The following is a 5,959-nucleotide window of genomic DNA, read 5'->3' on the forward strand; positions in this document are numbered from 1 at the left end:
AAGAGAGGGATCCTCTGAACGTCTGGGCAAGGTAGACAGTTGTTTAGTCTTCTCTGTATCCAAAGCAGCTACAACAAAGGCCCACTGGTATCCTTTTGTGTCCTTGTAGTACCCTCTCCTAAGGTAGTTTATGCCAAGGATGCACAGAGCCCCCGGGCCAGTCACAATGGGGTACTTTCACCACTTGTTCCGTTAGGCTCGCCTCAGCCTCCAACATAGATGACAATTGGGACCCCCCCGCCAGTCCAGAAATCCAGATGTGTTCCACCCCCTTGTACCCCAATGACATTGGGGTACACTGTGCACTAGTGTCCACCTTATACTCCCTGGGGTCTGATGTGCCAGGCCATGGAACCCGTACGGTCCAGTACACTCAGTCATCCCTTTCCACTGCCTGGCTGAAGGCAGGGACCCTCTATTCCTCGTTGGAGTATTCACTATCCGACCCCTGTGGTGTCAGACAAGAAGCCCTTTCACCAAAATCAAGAGGAGAGGTGCACTCAGCCCTTCTTCTGCATCTGGGGGATTGCTGGTTGCCAGTTGCCTTCTACCATCTCAACAGCACCTGGAACAAAAGCCTTCTCACATGGCCTCTTCTTAGCAGCTGTCCTCCTCTGCAAGTCACATATGTGGGCTTCTAGTTTTGAGGTGGGCTCACCATCCCACTTCCTCATGTCCTCCCTCTGGTCACATAAGATGATCCTGGGGTTCCCTTTATGTCTGGCTGAGAGAGGCTGGCTCCGTGAGGCACCCCTGACAGCCAAGACGCTGGCCCACAGAGATGAGGAGGATGAGAGATTCTCTTTGGAATGCTGGAGCTGGTGGGACAATCTCTCCACAGTTGACATATTGAAGTCTGGCCAGTTCATCATTGGCAGGGTGTAGGAGTACAACACTAGTGCATTCCAGACAAACCTCCTCCACATGGCCCATGTACACTGGATGTTATTCAGATCTTTGGAGACCTGGTTGCTGTCCAGGTCACTGTAGATGACTTTCACCACCATTAATTCTCTCAAATACTAGATGTCTTCCTCAGTAATAGTCCACTTCCCTCGGTAATTTACAAGATCATCCTTGAGGGGATATCTCACCTTCACACTCAATAGGAGTCACCTCCAGACACTGAGAATTGTTGCCTCTCTTCCGATCTCTTTGTCAATTTGCCAGTCCCAAGATAAGGATACCAGCTGCTGGGCTTCCTTACCCTCTAATTCCTGACTGTTGGCCCCCAATATCCCTGCATCAGAGCAATCAGGCAATTCACTTGCCTGGCTGAAGCCTGTAATCTTTCCACAGATCTTGAAGTTCACTTACTCAGGGTTAGGGACCATGTGGTTTCTGCCTCTTGGGTGAAGTCTGCCACTTCCTCCTCCTGTTTCTTTGTCAAAGAACCAGCTTCTTGATCAGGCCCTTCCTCCTCCTCCTCCTCCTCCTCCTCCCTTACTGATCAATGGTATGGACCTGTCAACTTGCACATCCAGTGTTTCTTTTTGACTACGGGGGTGATTACTGTAGTTGGGGTTTGGGTCCTTGTCTCAGCCACTGTGTCCTCAGATGTAGAGGCCCTCCTTCCTCTGCTCCTCTAATGGTGCTGAACAGAGGCTCAATAAGCACAGGTCATGCCCCAATACTGCTGAGTCTCATTGGGGTAGGCAAGGCACCCTTCTGTCAAGTAGCACATCAATTCAATGGGATTGCATGCCTGTCCAGGCATAAAACCCCAGGCTATCAGAGGTGATAACCACCTTAGGCATCTGCCTAAATCCTCCCACACATCCTACCGCCTCAGGGCATGTCAACCTCCATTGCAGGGGGGTTTGAACTAGATGACCTTTAAAGGTCCCTTCAAATCCAAACTATTCTATGTTTCTCTGTGGCCTCACTGACAAGTTGTTTCCTCTTATGCCAGGATGAAACCAGGTCCTACATACTCGACAAAAAGCCAATGATGTTTGTTAGATAACAGAATCAAACAGCTTACACAAGGATGTACAAGAACCTCTGGAGCCCATGCAACGAAGCCAGCTGCCTCAATCCCAGAGAAAAGGGAGATGTAATCCCTCATTCTTCCCACAAGGTAGCTCACCCAGCACAGGAATTACATCAATGCCAGCCCAAGTACATTGCTTTTATCAAAATGTTCCCAGGCACAGCAAAATAGAGAGATAAGCAGTACAGCAAATAGCAAGAGTTGGAAGCAGCCACTAACAAGCCCTAAATGCTGTTGTACAATAGAGTGAACAAGCTCTGTGACCAGCATAAAACCCTGCCAATTAACAACTACAACAGCTATAGCATGCTCAGATTAAAACTGTTGTTAACTTGTGCCCCGTGTTGGATGCCAAAAAGGGGTGTGGTGGGCTGATCCCTGTTCCTGGAGTGTGTGCAAGAGAACTTCCTGACACAGCTGGTGAGTGAGCCAACTCGGGAAGGTGCCCTGCTGGACCTGCTGTTTGTGAACAGAAAACGACTGGTGGGTGATGTGATGGTTGTAGGCCGTCTTGGGCATAGTGAACAAGAAATGATATAGTTTTCCATTACTGGAGAAGGAAGGAGGAATGACAGCAGAACTGCCACCTTGGACTTCCAGAGGGCAGACTTTGGCCTGTTTAGGAGACCGGGTGACAAAGTCCTTTGGGAGGCAGTTCTGAAGGGCAAAGGAGTCCAGGAAGGCTGGACATTCTTCAAGAAGGAAATCCTAAAGGCGCAGGAGCAGGCTGTCCCCACGTGCTGAAAGATGAGCCAGCAGGGAAGATGACTGGCCTGGCTGAACAGAGAGCTTTGGCTAGAACTTGGGGAAAAAAAAGAGAGTGTATCACCTCTGGAAAAAGGGGCAGGCAACTTGGGAGGAATGCTGGAAGGCAAATCCAGGGAACTAGATGCCTTTCAGCCTGACCTCCGTGCCAGGAAACATTATGGAGCAGATCATCTTGAGTGCCATCACGCGTCACGTACTGGACAACCAGGTGATCAGTCCCAGTCAGCATGGGTTTAGGAATGGCAGGTCCTAAATTCAGGGATTTGGGGACTTGAGAGATGTGGGAAGAAAGATTTTCATTGAAAACAGGCAAAAAATTTGTTGAGTACCTCTGCCTTCTCTATGTCAGCTGTCACCAGATCCCTTGTCCTATTTATCGGGGGGTAAAATTTCTTTTGTCTTCCTTTTCTAGCCAGTGTAGCTGTAGAAGCCCTTCTTGTTATTCTTCACATCCATTGGAGAGACCTTGATTAAGAAATTGTCCTCTGCGCACTCCAAAAGTCTCCTGGAGCACTTACAGCTTGCTATGCTGCTTTTCCAGCAGATGTCAGGGTGACTGAAGTCTCCCAGCAGGATCAGAGCCTGCATTTGCGATGCTTCATGTAGTTGAAGTAAGAACGCTTCATCAACAGGCTCCCCTTAATCGGGTGGCCTGTAGTAAACACCAGCCACAAGGTTTCTTTTGTTGGCTTGGCCCCCAATTTTTACTCATAAGCTCTCAACCTGTTCATTGCTATTTTGGTTACCCATGCTGCATGCAGTGGTACAGAGGCACTTCAGCTAGGCTACCTACCTTGTGACCTTTTTAGAGGAACACAACCCAATTACTTTGGGGTGTTTCACAGATGTTTCTCTGCTGGTTCCTAATACATCAACAGCCCCTGGCTCTTCTCTGTTGCTCAAAACCACATCCCCTTCCCCTGCTAAGTCTAGTTTAAAGCTCTCTGTATCAATGGCTGCCTTTAAGCTTAAAGTGTCTGCTTTGATTTGCCAAGTCAAATTATATTCATAACAGAGTTACAGATTAAAAAGGCTTTGGTTTTGTGCCACTGATTAACATTATTCTGAATGCCTTAGCTTTTCTTTGAATCCCTCTGCTATTGTCTGCATCTTTAGTTCATCTGGTATATATACCATAAGGGGTGGTATATAAAACAACTGTGATATAGTGCTCAAGGGTTTATACACAAAATTATTTGCTTTTATTCTCTATAAGGCTGGGAAGTCTATTGTCCAAGTGTGAATATCACAGCATAGAAAGATGCATTTGGGAGGAACGATCACAGGAGATTTACTTCTTTCTGGCTCATGTTTTTCTGGCTTGAGTAACATGACTTCTTTGCCATTTTATAGCTAGTCTCAAGAAGTAACTGCAGATGGGGAACCTCAATTATGTCTATGTCTCAACTGCATTTTCAGGAGGAGGAAGTTGCAAATCACTTTGCTTTAATTATTAAACTGTTCTTAACCCACAAGTTTTACTTTTTTTTCTGATTCCCCTCCCCATTCCACGGAGTGGGGGAAGTGAGCAAGTGTCTGTGTGGTGTAAGAATTGACTCCGTGGGGTTTAGTTATGGGGGTAAAAATAGGGACAAGATCTCTAAAGATGAGTTTTAGAACATGAAGGTTTATTGCGAAATAGAGTGGGGGTGAGAGGCCTGCTGAGTCGCAAGACGCGACTCCAAGCAGGCCAGCAGAAAGGGGAGAGAGAGAGAGAGAGAGCAGAAAGAAGAGAGCTAAAAGAGAGCGATTTGCCGTTTACAATACAATAAATTGTCTTCTCTGTTGAATATTCAACTCTTCTTTAACCAATCTAAGACAAACTACATGTCCTACAGCATTTACATACAGCCTATAAGAATCGTCTCATTACCATATGGGATCATGTTTCTGACCCTTGGACTTGCCTGGGCAGAGGGCATTGTTCTATCAAGAGGGGGGATTACCTGCCCTGGTCATGCCATTGTTCTCTTAGGTGCTCTACAACTCGAATCTTGTTTCCATTTCAATCTTGCTCATATTTTCCATATTCTCATCATCTTTTGCAAGGCTATCATATCTGTAAGGCCTTCCTATTTCATCTTCCCCAACAGTGTGGTACTTAGCTGCCGGCTGGAGTTAAACCACAACACATGCCTAAGGCTATATAGCAATGTTTTCCCGAGGTTTCCTCACAGAAACACCCACTCCTTATGTTTAAAATAGGTCAACAGACTGACTTGCAACAAGATGGAGCTTTCATTCGTGTATTATATGTTTATGTTTTAAAAAGGCATACTTTTAATATTGTGGGAGTTGAGAATAAACATTTAATTGGATACTGGGATTTGAGGGGGGGGAGGAAAGAGTTTCTTTTTTTGTATGCTTTTTTTTCAAGGAAGCACGTAAAAATTAAGAAGGAATAGGCTCAATATGACATATACTTTATGCATTATATTCTTACCTTTCAACCTCTGTCTCTCAGTAAATTTGTTAGTTGAGGAACTGCCTTTATTTGTACTTCAAATTACCTGATGATTTCTTCAGTTTAACTACTGATAAGTAATATCATTTGTGTTATTTTCTTTATAGATGCTGGTCTCTGGGTGTAGTAAGAATAAATATCCATCTCTATCACTATTAAGGCTATAAATTAAACCCTACACATCTGTGGCAAATTAAACTGTCCTCATTTTAAAAAACTGTAAACACATAACACAGCCCCCAAATCAATTCAACCATATTAATTTTTCCCAGAAAATCAGCTTTATAATTGTTCTATCTATGTATCAGTACAGATCCTGCTTATTAAATATATTGGAAATGCACAATTGTCTTGTATGCATCATAGTGTGGTGAAACAAGTTTGTTCACGCCCTGAGGTTGGCTATGTTAACGTGCTATCTTTTGGGCTCAATTTTTCTGTTTTGTGGCTTTTTGTTGTTTTGGGTTTTTTTTTATTGATGTTGGGGTTTTTTTTAGGGACATTTAGATGGTCTTCAGAAGGTAAGTTTCCTTCTTTATGTAAAAGAAATTAGAAGAAAAGGATGTTTTGCAAATAAAGTAAAACTAAAAATACATCTGTGAAACATTCCTATTAAATATTATTTCTGAAAAGTAGTTCCTTCAATTTGATTTTACAGTAACTGAATATATTCTGAGCATTTTTATAACTTACTTATTATTTTTCATCTTAGAGTCCTTTTCCACATGCCTTAT

General features: G+C 44.2%; 1 pseudogene; it reads right to left on the reverse strand.

Moving 5' to 3' along the window:
* Positions 1-500: 500 nt before the first annotated feature.
* Positions 501-1,717, reverse strand: LOC146422027 (uncharacterized; annotated as a pseudogene).
* Between the last annotated feature and the right edge of the window lie 4,242 nt (positions 1,718-5,959).

Source organism: Lichenostomus cassidix, unplaced genomic scaffold (assembly GCF_008360975.1).
Source record: "Lichenostomus cassidix isolate B80296 unplaced genomic scaffold, HeHo_3.0 HiC_scaffold_906, whole genome shotgun sequence".
Taxonomy (NCBI): Eukaryota; Metazoa; Chordata; class Aves; order Passeriformes; family Meliphagidae; genus Lichenostomus; species Lichenostomus cassidix.